Genomic DNA, 17887 nt, shown 5'->3' with positions numbered 1-17887 from the left:
TGTCACTGGTGCCGCTAAGTAGCTAGTTTTTTTTTTAGGTTCACCGCCAGGTTTTTATAGCGCTAGGTACCCCGATATACTACCCAATAACGGTTTTAACCCCCTGATTGCCCCTAGTTAACCCTTTCACCCCCTTTTGCCAGTGTCACTAAGCAATCATTTTTCTGATCGCTGCATTAGTGTCACTGGTGCCGCTAAGTAGCTATTTATTTTTTTAGGTTCACCGCCAAGTTTTTAAAGCTCTAGGTACCCCGATATACTACTCAATAATGGTTTTAACCCCCTGATTGCCCCTAGTTAACCCTTTCACCCCCTTTTGCCAGTGTCACTAAGCGATCATTTTTCTGATCGCTGCATTAGTGTCACTAGTGCTGCTAGGTAGCTAGTTATTTTTTTAGGTTCACCGCCAGGTTTTTATAGCGCTAGGTACCCCCATATACTACCCAATAATGGTTTTAACTCCCGATTGCCCCTAGTTAACCCTTTCACCAGCGATCACCGTATACAGTGGTGTGAAAAAGTGTTTGCCCCCTTCCTCATTTCCTGTTCCTTTGCATGTTTGTCACACTTAAGTGTTTCGGAACATCAAACCAATTTAAACAATATTCAAGGACAACACAAGTAAACACAAAATGCAATTTGTAAATGAAGGTGTTTATTATTAAAGGTGAAAAAAAATCCAAACCATCATGGCCCTGTGTGAAAAAGTGATTGCCCCCTAAACCTAATAACTGGTTGGGCCACCCTTAGCAGCAACAACTGCAACCAAGCGTTTGCGATAACGTGCAATGAGGCTTTTACAGCGTCCTGGAGGAATTTTGGCCCACTCATCTTTGCAGAATTGTCCTAATTCAGTTACATTAGAGGGTTTTCGAGCATGAACGGCCTTTTTAAGGTCATACCACAACATCTCAATAGGATTCAGGTCAGGACTTTGGCTAGGCCACTCCAAAGTCTTCATTTTGTTTTTCTTCAGCCATTCGGTGGTGGACTTGCTGGTGTGTTTAGGATCATTGTCCTGCTGCAGAACCCAAGTTCGTTTCAGCTTGAGTACACGAACAGATGGTCCGACATTCTCCTTCAGGATCTCTTGGTAGACAGCAGAATTCATAGTTCCTTTTATCATGGCAAGTCTTCCAGGTCCTGAAGCAGCAAAACAGCCCCAGACCATCACACTACCACCACCATATTTTACTGTTGGTATAATGTTCTTTTTATGAAATGCAGTGTTCCTTCTACGCCAGATATACTTGGACACACACCTTCCAAAGAGTTCCACTTTTGTCTCATCGGTCCATAGAATGTTGTCCCAAAAGTCTTGGGGATCATCAAGATGTGTTGTGGAGAAATTGAGACGAGCTTTGATGTTCTTTTTGCTCAGCAGTGGTTTTCTCCTTGGAACTCTGCCATGCAGGCCATTTTTGCCCAGTCTTTTCCTGATGGTGGAGGCATGAACGCTGACCTTAACTGAGGCAAGTGAGGCCTGCAGTTCCTTGGACGTTGTTGTGGGGTCTTTTGTGACCTCTTGGATGAGTCGTCGCTGCGCTCTTGGGGTAATTTTGGGCGGCCGGCCACTCCTGGGAAGGTTCACCACTGTTCCATTTCTTCGCCATTTGTGGATAATGGCTCTCACTGTGGTTCGCTGGATTCCCAAAGCTTTGGAAATGGCTTTATAACCCTTTCCAGACTGATAGATCTCAATTACTTTCTTTCTCAATTGTTCCTGAATTTCTTTGGGTCTCGGCATGATGTGTAGCTTTTAAGGATCTTCTGGTGGACCTTACTGTGTCAAGCAGCTCCTATTTAAGTGATGCCTTGATTGTGAACAGGTGTGGCAATAATCAGGCCTGGGTGTGGCTAGAGAAATTGAACTCAGGTGTGGACAACCACAGTTATAGTATGTTTTAACAAGGGGGGCAATCACTTTTTCACACAGGGCCATGATGGTTTGGATTTTTTTTCACCTTTAATAATAAACACCTTCATTTACAAATTGCATTTTGTGTTTACTTGTGTTGTCCTTGACTATTGTTTAAATAGGTTTGATGTTCCGAAACACTTAAGTGTGACAAACATGCAAAGGAACAGGAAATGAGGAAGGGGGTCAAACACTTTTTCACACCACTGTAAGTGCCACTGGTGACGCTGGTTAGCCAGTTAGTTATTTAGGTTCCCCGTCAGGTTTTTATATAGCGCCAGGGACCCCCATTCACTACCTATTAAAGATTTTAACCCCCTGATTTTCCCTAGTTAACCCTTTCACCAGTGATCACCGTATAAGTGTTACGGGTGACTCTGGTTAGTTTGCTTTTTATAGCATCAGGGCACCCACCATTTATTATCCAATAAAGGTTTAACCCCCTGATCACCTGGCGGGTGATATCAATTAGGTTTTAGGGTCAGGGTCTGCGTCGCCCCAGGCAGCGCTAGGTTAGTGCCAGTACCGCTAACACCCACGCGCAAAGCATACACCTCCCGTAGTGGTATAGAATCTGAACAGATCAATATCTGATCTGATCAGATCTATACTAGCGTCCCCAGCAGTTTAGGGTTCCAAAAAAACGCATTGTTAGCGGGATCAGCCCAGATACCTGCTGGCACCTGCATTTTGCCCCTCCGTCCAGCCCACCCAAGTGCAGTATCGATCGATCACTGTCACTTACAAAACACATAACTGCAGCGTTCGCAGAGTCAGGCCTGATCCCTGCGATCGCTAACAGTTTTTTTTTGTAGCGTTTTATATTTAAATCCGGAAGGCAGTGCTTGGTTTTCGGGGTGCTGTACGTGGCTAGACTCCCAAAAAGTCCCCCACATGTGGTATTCCCGTACTCGGGAGAAGCAGCAGAATTTATTTTGGGGTGTAATTTCACTTATGCCCTTAGCATGTGTGAGCAATATATCATTTAGTGACAACTTTGTGCAAAAACAAAACAAAATTGTAATATTCCTGCAACTTGTGGCAAAATATTAAATATTTCATGGACTCAACATGCCTCTCAGTAAATAGCTTGGGGTGTCTACTTTCCAAAATGGGGTCATTTGGGGGGGGGGGGTGGGGGTTTGTGTTATTTTGGCATTTTATGGCCTTCGAAATTGTGATAGGTAGTGAGGAGTGAAATCAAAAATTTGCACCCTTAGAAATCCTGAAGGCAGTGATTGGTTTTCGGGGTGCCGTACGCAGTTAGACTCCCAAAAAGTCCCACATATGTGGTATCCCCGTACTCAGGAGAAACAGCAGAATATATTTTGGGGTGCAATTCCACATATAACTATGGCATGTGTGAGCAATATATCATTTAGTAACAACTTTTTGTAAACCTTTTTTTTTTTTGTGTCATTATTCCATCACTTGGGACAAAAAAAAAATATTCAATGGGCTCAACATGCCCCTCAGCAATTTCCTTGGGGTGTCTACTTTCCAAAATGGGGTCATTTGGGGGGGGGTTTGTACTGCCCTGCCATTTTAGCACCTCAAGAAATGAGATAGGCAGTCATAAATTAAAAGCTGTGTAAATTCCAGAAAATGTACTCTAGTTTTTAGACGCTATAACTTTTGCGCAAATCAATAAATATACGCTTATTGACATTTTTTTTTACTAAAGACATGTGGCTGAATACATTTTGTATGACTAAAATTGAGTTTATTCGATTTTTCTTATAACAAAAAGTAGAAAATATACTTTTTTCTCGAAAATTTTCAGTCTTTTTCCATTTATATCGCAAAAAGTAAAAATCGTAGAGGCAATCAAATACCATCAAGAGAAAGCTCTATTTGTGGGAAGAAAAGGGCGCAAATTTCGTTTTGATACAACATTGCATGACCGTGCAATTACCACTTAAAACAGTGCAGTGCGAAATTGTAAAAACACCTCTGGTCCTTAGGCTGTTAATTGGTCCGGGGCTGAAGTGGTTAATTTGCCTTCGTGTTGGTCACATCACAAGGAACCATCCCCTACTGTTTGTTTCAAGACTGGCTTGCTGACATCCCTCCTGGCTTCTTATCCTGCTTGCAGTTGCTCTCCTTGGATCCCTGACTTCTGGCCAGGTTGATTACCCGATCTGGTTAAAGAACTTTGGACTAGCTGACTACCCGATCTGGCTACTGGACTCTGGCTATGCTTGACTACGCTTTTTTCTATTTACCTTTTTATTAATAAACAAGTGTGATTTGATTGTACTTCTGTCTCAGTCTGTTTCATGGTTTCTGACACTTTGCCTCTATTTATGCCCCTAAAACTCATACTGTTAATTTTATTTCTAAGACCTTGAAGACATTGGAGAGATTTAGGGAGGGTCTCTTGGTTTTGGGAGGGGACTTCAACCTTACTTTGGACCCTTGTCTGGACACCTCATCGGGTAAAATGTAATTGTCCTTTAGAGCCCTCAAATACATCAAGCAACATTTATGTTCTCTTCATCTGGTGAATAGCTGGCATGACACATATTAGAGGTAAAGATTATAGTTATTATTCTAAGAATTATAATACTTACTCTCATCTTGATTTAGTGCTAAAGGACCAATTTTATTTGAGTCATGTTTGTTTTTTCACTATTGAATCCATCACTATTTCAGATCACTCCCCCATAACTTTGACTCTTCGCCCGATCTCCGCTTATCATTTTGAATGGATGTGGTGAATAAATGAGTCTCTTATGGATGATAGGTTTGTCTCGGAAGCATTATCCCATACGCTGGCATCATATTTTAAAATAAATACCCCATGGGAGGTGTCCGGTAGACATGTGCATTCGTTTTCGTCCGAATGCATTTTCGTCCGAATTTCAGCTATTTTCGTTTTCGTTTTGACAAACGATAACGAAAGCACAAAATCCGAAAAACGAAAGATCCGACATAAATAAATGCTTTATTTTCGTTTTCATTGTTACAACAGTTCGATATAGAATAGGAGATTCGACATGACTCTGACGATAACAATCTGTCTATAGAACCTGTGGTCGAATGTGCTTAACCTTACCTCTATTAGTCCAAGATTATATAGAGAAAATATTCGACAGAGAAAAAAGATTTGACAGAGAGAAAAGATTCTGCAAGTTACTGTCCTAAAAAGTGTTTGGGGACCCGGGTCCTGCCCCAGGGGACATGTATCAATGCAAAAAAAAGTTTTAAAAACGGCCGTTTTTTCGGGAGCAGTGATTTTAATAATGATTAAAGTGAAACAATAAAAGTGTAATATTCCTTTAAATTTCGTAGGGGGGGGTTGTCTATAGTATGCCTGTGAAGGGGCGCATGTTTCCCGTGCTTAGAATTGTCCCTGCACAAAGTGTCATTTATGCAGGAAAAAAAGTCCTTTAAAATCACTCGCAGCTATTATGAATTGTCGGCTCCCGTAATACAGAGAACACTCATTGAAAGTCATTGATAAAAAAATAAATAAATAAATAAAAAAAAAAGCGTGGGGGTCCCCCAAATTCAATTTCCAGGCCCTTCAGATCTGGTATGGATATTAAGGGGAACCCTGCCTCAAATTTAAGAAAAAATTTGACGTGGGGTTCCCCCTAAATATCCATAACCAGACCCTTCAGGTCTGGTATGGATATTAAGGGGAACCCCGCATCAAATTAAAAAAAATTTGACATGGGGTTCCCCCTAAAAATCCATGCCAGACCTTTTATCCGAGCACGCAACCTGGCAGGCCGCAGGAAAAGAGGGGGGGACGAGAGAGCGGCCCCCCCTCCCTCCTGAACCGTACCAGGCCACATGCCCTCAACATTGGGAGGATGCTTTGGGGGTCCGTGACCCCTCAAAGCACCTTGTCCCCATGTTGATGAGGACAAGGGCCTCATCCCCACAACCCTGGCCGGTGGTTGTGGAGGTCTGCGGGCGGGGGGCTTATCAGAATCTGGAAGCCCCCTTTAACAAGGGGACCCCCAGATCCCGGCCCCCCCCCTGTTTGAAATGGTAAGGGGGTACAAAAGTACCCCTACCATTTCACAAAGAAAGTGTAAAAAATGGTTAAATAAAACAAACACACTTTTGAAAAATTCCTTTATTAAAAATAAAAAAAAGATTCCAGCGGCGGTAATCCACTCTTGCTATCCAGCGACGGACGGTCAGCTCTCCATCGATGTCTAATGTCATCCAGCGCAGCGCAGCATCCTTCTTCTGTCTCCGTGGAGGAGACACTACAGACATTCCGGCGGCTTGACGTTTCTTATATAGGGTGGGCGGGGCCACCCGTCACCTGACCCCGCCCCCCTCTGACGCAAGGGGAAACCCGGGGTTCCCTGTGACGTAGGGGTGACCCGCACCCCTCTGATGTAACACAGGCAGGTTTCCGTTACATCAGAGGGGGGCGGGGTCACCCATACGTCACGGGGAACCCCGGGTTTCCCCTTGCGTCAGAGGGGGGCGGGGTCAGGTGACGGGTGGCCCCGCCCTCCGTATATAAGAAACGTCAGCGCCGGAATGCCTCCAGTGTCTCCGTGGAGGAGACAGAAGAAGGATGCTGCGCTGCGCTGGATGAGATGAGACATCGATGGAGAGCTGACCGTCCGTCGCTGGATAGCAAGAGTGGATTACCGCCGCTGGAATCTTTTTTTTATTTTTAATAAAGGAATTTTTAAAAAGTGTGTTTGTTTTATTTAAACATTTTTTACACTTTCTTTGTGAAATGGTAGGGGTACTTTTGTACCCCCTTACCATTTCAAACAGGGGGGGGGGCCGGGATCTGGGGGTCCCCTTGTTAAAGGGGGCTTCCAGATTCTGATAAGCCCCCCGCCCGCAGACCTCCACAACCACCGGCCAGGGTTGTGGGGATGAGGCCCTTGTCCTCATCAACATGGGGACAAGGTGCTTTGAGGGGTCACGGACCCCCAAAGCATCCTCCCAATGTTGAGGGCATGTGGCCTGGTACGGTTCAGGAGGGAGGGGGGGCCGCTCTCTCGTCCCCCCCTCTTTTCCTGCGGCCTGCCAGGTTGCGTGCTCGGATAAAGGGTCTGGTATGGATTTTTAGGGGGAACCCCACGTCAATTTTTTTTTAAATTTGACGCGGGGTTCCCCTTAATATCCATACCAGACCTGAAGGGTCTGGTTATGGATATTTAGGGGGAACCCCACGTCAAATTTTTTCTTAAATTTGAGGCAGGGTTCTCCTTAATATCCATACCAGACCTGAAGGGCCTGGTAATTGAATTTGGGGGACCCCCACGCTTTTTTTTTTTTTTATTTATTTATTTATTTTTTTATCAATGACTTTCAATGAGTGTTCTCTGTATTACGGGAGCCGACAATTCATTATAGCTGCGAGTGATTTTAAAGGACTTTTTTTCCTGCATAAATGACACTTTGTGCAGGGACAATTCTAAGCACGGGAAACATGCGCCCCTTCACAGGCATACTATAGACAACCCCCCCCCTACGAAATTTAAAGGAATATTACACTTTTATTGTTTCACTTTAATCATTATTAAAATCACTGCTCCCGAAAAAACGGCCGTTTTTAAAACTTTTTTTTGCATTGATACATGTCCCCTGGGGCAGGACCCGGGTCCCCAAACACTTTTTAGGACAGTAACTTGCAAATTAGCCTTTAAAATTAGCACTTTAGATTTTGAACGTTGGAGTCCCATAGACTTTAATAGGGTTCTAAAGTATGCTATATAGTTAGCTCCGTCGAATCTTCTTTATACATTCGACAGACACCATAAGCCTTCCAAGACAGATTCGACCGTAATTCATGTGGATTTTCGGACGAATGCAATTTTTGAACGAAAAACGAAATAAATAAAAACGAATTTCGGGAGTAACTAAATAAATTAAGTTTTCAGACGAAAACGAAATTCCGAAACGAAATATTTTACTCTGCACATGTCTAGTGTCCGGACAAGTGGTCTGGGAAGCCCATAATGCGGTCATTAGAGGTGAATTGATGGCTCCCGAATCAAAAAGAAAAAAGGAAAAGAGATTGTTGACCTCCTAGACAAAATTTGTGACTTGGAGCCCAAACACAAGGCCTACCTTGACCCTGATGCCTAAAAACTGGAGACACTATGACACTCAAGTGGACAATCAATCTATAGCTGTGGAGTTCCAGCGTTGTTACGAGTCTTTGTATAATATACCTCCATCTTTTTCAAATGATACACAGGGAAGTCAGGTTGATAGGATTCAGGATTATCTTTAGGATTCTGCATTGCCTGCCCTACCTTTCGCAGCTCTCAAAGAAATAGAACGACCAATTACTATTGAGGAATTGAGTACGATAGTAGCTGCCCTGCCAGTGGGTAAAAGTCCTAGGCCTGATGGCATTACGAACGCATACTACAGTACACTACATAAAAAAATTCTCTCTACGCTAGCATCCCCTCTCTGTAGTTACTTTAATTCCATTACCATCTCTATTCCCTTACCTCCGAAAACACTGGTAGCCCATGTGTCAGTTCTTCCAAAACCTGGGAGGGACCCTCAATATTGCGCTAATTATAGACCCATCTCCCTTCTAAACTTCCAAAACAAAACTTCTGGCTACGATCTTAACCCCTCGACTGCAAGACCACATAGTAGGGTTAGTCCATCCAGACCAGAAAGGCTTCATGAGGGGCCGTGAAGCTAGAGATAATACTATCCAAGCCCTCCATATCCTTCATTGGATGCAAAATGGGCCTGATCAAATCCTGCTAGTGGTACTATCAATGGATGCCGAAAATACATTTAATAGGGTGAATTGGGTCTTTATGACCAAAGTGTTGAGGGGGTGGGTCTAGGTGACCATATGATGGGTTGGGTTTTAGCATTATACACAGACCCTGGAGCTAGGGTTAAGGTGAATGGCATGCTTTCAGATTATTTTAGTATATACAATGGGACTAGGAGGGGGTGTTCTCTTTCCCCATTGTTATTTGCCATGGTCTTGGAGCCCTTTCTTCGCCTGTCAAGGGAAATAGGGATATCTCGGAGATCCGCATCGGTTCCGTGGAACATAAAATTTCAGCTTATTCGGATGATTTATTATTTTATCTTTCTACCCTCCTGGTATCCTTTTAAGCTCTGATGTCCGAAGTTCATTCATTTGACCGCTTATCTAATTTTAAAATACTTTTTGGGAAGTCTGTGCTCTTACCTAGTCCTGTCCCTTTAGCTATGGAAACCTTCCTGCAACATTCCTTTCCCTTTATTTGGCGTTCTGACTCCTTACCTTACCTGGGGGTTCATATCACCTATGACCCTTTAAGTGGTAGTAAACCCATCCTGTGCTATTTCTAACACATGAAGCTTTCCTAACTAACAAATGTGTTGCTCTCCATACAATGCTTCCTACCTTCTTCCTTTCTGTGCAGTCAGTGCTTTTCTGAGCAATGACGTAATTGGCACATGCGCATTTAGTCCCATTTTTCCGGCAGGCTCTTAATGCTGGAAAAATGGTGTTTACATGCCGGGGCTACTTAATTCCCTTTGCCTGTCAGGTCCGAGATCCCACAAGACTAGTTTCCCATTCACAAGCTGAGCCTTAAACCCATGTGACTCGCTATGTCACATGGGTTTAAGGCCACAGGGCCCCCCTTCCCCAAAGCACTCCCCATGTTGAGGACACGCGGCCTGGTATGGCTCAGGAGGGGGGGGGGGCTCTCGCTCGTCCCCACCCCCTTTCCTGACCATCCAGGCTGCGTGCTCGGATAAGGGTCTGATATGGACTTTGGGGGGACCCCACGCCGTTTTTTCGGAGTAGTTCTTCCCCTTTAAGTCCATAGTAGGTGACGGGGCCGATGGAGGCGGCAACATTGACTTCCTACGTCCTACCTGGAGTCAAGTTCAAAATGAATGGACTTTTCTCCGTGTGGGCAAGTCTGTTCATTTCAAAAGCCCGGCGGACTAGCACACAGATGGTCTGCCAGACTGCCGAGTCCGGTGGACAATTTTGAGTCAAAACTTCTTTCTAAGTCCGCCAGACTTTTGGAAAGAAAAAGTCCACCGGAGCCCACACACGGGCGGATTGTCCGCCAGATAGTCTGATCGTGTGTATGCAGCATTAGATTGCACACAGGTGGACATAATTAGTGAAATGATGTGACTTCTGAAGGTAAGTGGTTGCACCAGAGCTTTTTATGGGCTTCATAACATTTTTTTTTATTTCTGAAAAATAGTTTTATGTATTTATTTTTCTAATTTTATTTCACCAACTTAGACTATTGTGTTCTGATCCATCACATTTAATTCACATTAAAAAAACATTAAACTAAAGGCTGTAATGTAACAAAATAGGTATAAAGCCAAGGTGGGGTAAATACTTTTGCAAGGCACTGTATGTGTCTACAATCCAGAATCCAAACATCTGTTATCCCAAATGTACAGATTGGTTCTTTCCGTCCAATATACCTTAGTCCCTTATTTTATCAGGGAATGGGAGAGAAAGATGGGTAATAATTTTACTCCTTCACAAATTCCAAGACTTATTAAATCGACTCACTCCACCTCCATAAGTTCCCACATACAAGAAAGGTCTTGCTAGGTGGTTCCCGAACACTTGTCCATTTGGCACAGATGTATCCAACAGTAGATGCCGTTGTTGGAGGGGCTGCAATCAACAGGGCACATTCCTCCATTTATGGTGGTCTTGCCCCAAGATCATACCATTTTGGAAGACGGTTGCCCTGTGGATTAAACAGATGACTCTTTGCCCTTGTACACACGGTCGGACATTCCGACAATAAAATCCGTCAGATTTTGTAAGATGGATTTTGTCCGAAACTGGTGTTGCATCATACGGTCGGACAAAGTTGTCTGAAAATCCAATCATTCAGAATGTGATGACGTTATTTCGTTACGACAGGACTACGTTCAGGCTAGTAGCCAATAGCTTTGGTCTAGGAATTTGACCTGAGCATGCGTGGCACTTTGTCCGATCGGAATTCTCTACAAATGATCGGACAAAGTCCGATCGGAACATGTTGTCGGAAAATTTTATAGGACAGCTCTAAAACTTTGTTGGTCGGATATTCCAACGGAAACAGTCCGATGTAGCCCACACATTGTTGGATTATCTGACAACACGGTCCGATCGGACATTTTCCATCAGAATGTCTGACCGTGTGTACAAGGGCTTAGACCCATAGAATTCTCCCCTTTGCATTTTCTTTTCCATGGGGTGCCCTCCTCCATTAAATTTTATAAAAAAAAGCATCACTCCACATCTATTGAATGCAGCCAAATTAGTAATACATAGGTTTTGGAAACTGGCTATAGGTCCCACTTTGTTGGACTGGAAAAGAGAAGTTAATTTAATCATGGAGGCTGAACAGTGGGTAGACATGTGCAAAAGGAAAAAATTTGTTTAGTTTCGTTTCGTTTTAATCTGTTAATTAATTAATTTCGTTTAGTTATATTCGTTAAATTCCTTAAATTCATTTTCGTATTTCGTTTCGTTTTCTGCCGTATTCGAAAAATCGGTCACATTCGAAAATATTTCAACCAAATTCGAAAATATTTCTACTGAATTCAAAATGATTTCAACATGATTCGAAATTATTTCAACCGCATTCGAAACTATTTCAACCGGATTCGAAAATATTTTGCGACCCGACTTTAGGGCCATGTATCTCGGGGTTACTTGGTGCTAGAAACTTTTGTATATGTTGTAGTGCTAGTTCTATTGTGTTTGCATACCAAATTTGGTGTTTCTAGCTATAAGTGACCCCGAGATATAAGGCCCCAAATTCGGGTCGCAAAATGTAATTCTCTGCTGCAGAAAAGTACTTTCATATTGCCCATATCTGGGGTCGCTTGGTGGCAGGTGATGTGGCAAGTGGACAATCCACAACTTGGTCACATGGCACTTGGGGCCGGTCACATGGCACTCGTATAAAGTCACGTGGCACTCGTGGCCGGTCACGTGGCACTCATGTCAGGCCACGTGGCACTCATGTCAGGTCACGTGGCACTCGTGTCAGGTCACGTGGCACTAGTGCAGGCCACGTGGCACTCATGTCAGGTCACGTGGCACTCGCGGCCAGTCACGTGGCACTCACGGCCAGTCACGTGGCACTCATGTCAGGTCACGTGGCACTCATGGCCAGACACGTGGCACTCGTGGCCAGTCACGTGGCACTCGTGGCCGGCCATGTGGCACTCGTGGCCGGCCCTGTGGCACTCGTGGCAGGTCACATGCACTCGTGGCAGGTGTCGTGGCAAGTGGACAATACACAACTTGTGGCAGGTGATTTGGCTAGTGGACAATACATAACTTGTGGCAGGTGATGTGGCAAGTGGACAAATACAATACACAACTTTTGGCAAGTGGACAATGACATACAGCATATGCACTTGCCTTGCAATTGACATCTGTGACTTCTTCAATCAGGCATGCTGACAACTTCATTGATACCATAAATATAAATGAAATAAGATGTGTGTGTTTTTTTTGCACTGGTACACTGCAAGTATGAAAAGATATATATAAGTAAGTATAAGTAACTAACCATCTTCCAAAATGTCTAATTCTAATCGAGAAAATTAAGTACTGTCCGTGATACTTTTTTTATTTGCACTAACATACAATTTTTCAGGACAAGCTTTCGGGTATGTTCCCTTCTTCAAGGTCCAATCAGTACTGATTTACACATTTTTAAGCAGAATGTAAAAAAAAACAAAAAAACACCTCTGAGGGAAAGAAGAGAAAAAAACAACAAAAAAACACATAAAAATCAATGGCAATAAAGATAACAGAAGAGTTAGTGAGATAAGACAGAGGGAGAGCTATGGAATGGAGGGGGGGGGGGGGGTTGCTCGTCACAAAGGGGGTTGTAAAACTTTAGTATAATGAGTAAGGAAACCTATATCTAAATTCAGGCCATTATTTTTTGTGTCAAAAATAATTATCATTCTTAGGCCGCGTACACACGGGCGGACTGTTCGCCCAACTTTGTCCGCTGAACAGTGTTTTAGCGGACAGTCCGCTCGTGTGTGGGCTTCAGCGGACTGTTTCAGCGGACAGTCTGACGAACAAAGTCTTACGGAATTTCCGTAAGACAGTCCGTTCAAACTTGGTTTTGTCCGTCCAAACTTGGTTTCAGCGGACAGTCCGCTCGTGTGTAGGCAAGTTGGACGGACTAAGTATCGCGCATGCTCAGAAAGGGTTTACACAGCTGAAGGTTGCATTGCAGTGTATAGGACGTCGTTTTTCTAGTCCCGTCATACGTGCTGTACACGTCATCACGCACGTTTTCAGCGGACTGTTCGTTCATCGTGTGTGGTCAAGTCCGTTCATGCTAATTTTGAACGGACTGTTTGTCGGATTGTTTGACGAACTTAGTTGGGCGAACAGTCCGCCCGTGTGTACGCGGCCTTAGTTTAAAGGTTTTCCTTTCCTGGATAGTTCTGAAATTCCCTTTAAGAACTAAAACATTGAGGTCTTCTATAGTATGGTCCGGTTGTGAGAAGTGATGTCCCACAGGTGTGCATAAACTGTCTTCTTTATGTTTCTTGATGGTATGTCTGTGTAAATTCATCCTCGTTTGCAACTTCTGTCCTGTTTCACCAACATAAGATCCTTTGCTGCACCTTTTGCATTGGATGAGGTACACAACATTGCTGGAGGTACAGTTGTAAGATCCCATGATATTGAAGGTCCCGTTTGTGTGTGTGACACTTTTGGATAGATTGATCTGGTTGCATAGTTTGCAGCGCTTTTTATTGCAGGGTTTGCTTCCATTATTTGTGACTTCATAATCAGAGTGATGTTTCCTGCTGATTAGTTTGTGTCTGAGGTTGGGTGGTTGTCTGAAAGCCAGTAATGGGGGTTGTTGGAATATTCCTTTCAGAGTGTCATCCTCTGTTATAATGGGTTGTAAATCTTTGATTATCTTTTTGATCCCTTCTAGTGCTGGGTTGTATGTGGTGACTAGAGGTACTCGGTTATTTGTTTTTTTCTCTGTGTATTGGAGGAGATTTTCTCTTTGGGTTTTCAAGGCTGTGTTTATGCTGTTGTTGATGGTTTTCTCTTTGTAACCTTTCTTGTGGAAGGAGTCTGCCAGTGTTCTGAGATGTTTATCTCTGTCTTCTGGGTCTGAACAAATTCGGTGGTATCTGATGGCCTGGCTGTGTATGATGGCCCGTTTAGTGTGTTGCGGGTGAAAACTGGAACTGTGAAGATAGCTGCATCGGTCAGTCGGTTTTCTGTATATCGACGTGTGAAGCTTGTGATCCCTGATGTATACTGTAGTGTCTAGGAAGTTGACATATGTGTTTGAATAATCCATTTTTAGTTTAATAGATGGGTGAAAAGTATTGATCAATGAGAAGAATTGGTTTAGATTTTCTTCACCTTCAGTCCATATCATGGAGATATCATCAATATAGGGATAATATCTGTATGGCTTTTGTTGAATGCTGTTCAGGAATTTGTCCTCCAGGTCAGCCATAAATAAGTTTGCATATTTGGGTGCCATTTTGCTACCCATAGCAGTACCCATACACTTGAGATAGATGTCATTATTGAAAGTGAAGTAGTTGTGTGTAAGAATGAATTCGATGAGCTGTGTCACATCCTCAGCAGTGTAATTCTGGTTTGGTGAGGATGATAAGAATCTGTGACATGCCATCAACCCATCCTTGTGAGGGATGTTACTGTACAGAGATTCTACATCCATGGTGACTAGAAGTGTATTTGGTGGTAATTGTTGTATATTGTTAAGCTTGTTCAGAAAATCAGTGGTGTCTTGTAGGAAACTCGCAGTGTTCATGACTAAAGGTTTTAACATGTTTTCTACAAGGCCTGAGATATGTTCGGTAAGTGTATTCATACCTGTTATAATGGGTCTGCCTGGATTTCCTGGCTTGTGAATCTTGGGCAGCATGTAGAAGTCTCCAATTTCTGGATTATCTGGAATTGCATTGATGAGTTCTGAATGTAGGTGGCTTGGTATTGTCGCAATGAGATCTTTTAAATGCTTAGTAAAATCCTGGGTCGGATCATAATTCAGTTTTTTGTAGTAAATAGTATTTGCCAGCTGCCTCTGGCCCTCTTGTATATATTTGCCTGTATCCATCACAACCACTGCTCCCCCCCCCCCCCCCCTCCATTCCATAGCTCTCCCTCTGTCTTATCTCACTAACTCTTCTGTTATCTTTATTGCCATTGATTTGTATGTGTTTTTTTTTGTTTTTTTTTTATATTCTGCTTACAAATTTGTAAATCAGTACTGCTTGGACCTTGAAGAAGGGGACATACCCCGAAAGCTTGTCCTGAAAAACTGTATGTTAGTGCAAATAAAAAAAGTATCACGGACAGTACTTAATTTTCTCTGTCACAATTGCACTAATACGGCTACAATCACATTAAGTAATTCTAATCGAAAAGATTAGAACAGAATAGAAAAAAAATAATTTAATAGAATAAAATAGAAAGAATATACAACCATCTTCTGAAATTCAAATTTTAATAGAATAAATTTGAATTTCGAATAGTATGAATTCAAATTTTTAAATGAATTAATTTTAAGTTTGGATAGAAAAGATTATAATAAAATAGAAAATAGACTAGAAAAATGATAGAACAGAACAGAATAGAATATATTATATTTTATTCTGTTCTGCTCTATTGTTTTTCTAGTCTATTCTTTTATATTCTATTAAAATCTTTTGTATTAAAATCAAAATCATTATATACTAAATTCGAATTTCGGAAGATGGTTATATATATATATATATATATATATATATATATATATATATATATATATATTTCCGACATTTGAATTTCGTATAGAATGAATTCGAATTTGAATAGAAAAGATTAGAATAGAAATAGAGAATAGACTAGAACAAGAGAACAGAATAGAATATAGATACTATCTATTTCATTTTAATTTTTTTGCAGATTACCATTTGTTTTAATAAGATCTCCTGCAGACTATTAGCATCTATTTCATTTTTTGCAGATCTCCTGCAGACTAATAGTATCTATTTCGTTTTTCCACCAGATCTCCTGCAGACTATTAGCATCTATTTCTTTTTTTTGCAGATTATTATTTATTTCCAACAGATCTCCTGCAGTATATTAACATCTATTTACATTTTTGCAGATCTCCTGCAGACTATTAGCATCTATTTCATTTTTTTTTTTAATTTTTTTTGCATTAGAACAGCCATTTCCTTTAGATATAGATGCTAATAGTCTCCTGGAGATCTGCAAACAATGAAATATATGTTATTATACTGCAGGAAATCTGCTGGAAATAAATAGTAATCTCCAAAAAAAAATGAAATTGATTCTAACAGTCTGCAGGAGATCTGCAAAAAAAAAAAAAAAAAAAAAAAAGGAGTGAAATGGCTGTTAATAGTCTACAGGAGATATGCTAAAAAAATAGATGCTAATGGTCTGCAGGAGATCTGGTTAGAAAACAAAATAGATACTAATAGTCTGCAGGAGATCTGCAAAAAATGTAAATAGATGCTAACAGTCTGCAGGAGATCTTATGGAAACAAATAGTAATCTGCAAAATAAATTAAAAATGAAATAGATAGTATCTATATTCTATTCTGTTCTATTGTTTTTCTAGTCTATTCTCTATTTCTATTCTAATCTTTTCTATTCAAATTCAAATTCATTCTATACGAAATTCAAATGTCGGAAAGAAATATATATATATTATAAAACCACCATCTTCCGAAATTCGAATTTGGTATATAATGATTTCGATTTTAATAGAAAAGATTTTAATAGAATATAAAAGAGTAGACTAGAAAAACAATAGAACAGAACAGAATAAAATAAAATATATTCTATTCTGTTCTGTTCTATAATTTTTCTAGTCTATTTTCTAATTTATTATAATCTTTTCTATCCAAATTTAAAATTAATTAATTAAAAATTTTGAATTCATACTATTCGAAATTCAAATTTATTCTATTTGAAATTTGAATTTCAGTAGATGGTTGTATTTTCTTTCTATTTTATTCTATTAAATTATATTTTTTTCTAATCTTTTCTATTTAAATTAGAAATTTTGGAAGATGGTTAGTTACTTATATATATATCTGTCACATCAACTTCTCATACTTGCAGTGTACCAGTGCAAAAAAACACACACATCTTATTTCCTTTATATTACTTTTCTGCAGATCCAAATTGGGGGTTCTAGCTCCAAGTGACCCCGAGTTATGGGGCCCCAAAGTCCGGTCGCAAAATATCAAGCACTTTTCTGCAGCAGAGAATGACATTTTGCGACATTTTGCTAGCTCTACTGTGTTTGCATACCAAATTTGGGGTTCCTAGCTATAAGTGGCCCCGAGATACATGGCCCCAAAGTCGAGTTGCAAAATGTCATTTTTCGAATTTGATTCGAATTTCGTTTGAATTCGTTAGCATTGTAATTCGGTAATTCGGATGCATCCAAATGTCCGAATAATGAAAATTCGTCCGAATTTCTATTCGGAACGAAACGAAATGCACATGTCTAACAGTGGGTTCATACGGTCAAAGACCAATATGACAGGTTTAAAGACATATGGGCAGGTTGGATGTATTAATCTTCAGAGATTTCCAAAGACAAATGCTGTTACCATTTTCCTTTATTCAAGTTAGCTTGTATTGCCGTATATTATTTTATACAGATGCACCCGTTACTTGATTCTTTTTGTTACCCCATTTCTCTTTCCTGGGGTTGTCCTTTCCCCTACTCTACTATTTATATGTTATATTACCCAGGATATGTAGGCTAATATAAGATCTGTATGCATAGTGTTTATATTTTACATTTTGCAAGTGGGCGTAGGTGCACATGGACATCCTATGTTGGTAATGTGCCTTGGTTGGTCTGCGTCTGCCTTATCGCACCTGTGCTGATGATGGTGCGGGGTGGGGGGGGGCCCTGAACCATTTTTTTTTGCACCCCTGAGCACTGCACTTTTGTCTAGTGCACTGCTACTTTTGCA

General features: G+C 41.2%; 1 protein-coding gene across 3 annotated transcripts in view; it reads left to right on the top strand.

The window, feature by feature from the left end:
- Window positions 1-17887, top strand: part of TSPAN4 (tetraspanin 4) — a 1526404-nt gene that overhangs the window by 1090886 nt on the left and 417631 nt on the right. The window lies entirely within an intron of this gene.

The sequence above is a fragment of the Lithobates pipiens genome, unplaced genomic scaffold (genome assembly GCF_037356315.1).
Source record: "Lithobates pipiens isolate NorthernLeopardFrog02 unplaced genomic scaffold, aLitPip1_a1.2 Scaffold_10, whole genome shotgun sequence".
Taxonomy (NCBI): domain Eukaryota; kingdom Metazoa; phylum Chordata; class Amphibia; order Anura; family Ranidae; genus Lithobates; species Lithobates pipiens.
This window is presented reverse-complemented; position numbering and strand designations above follow the sequence as displayed.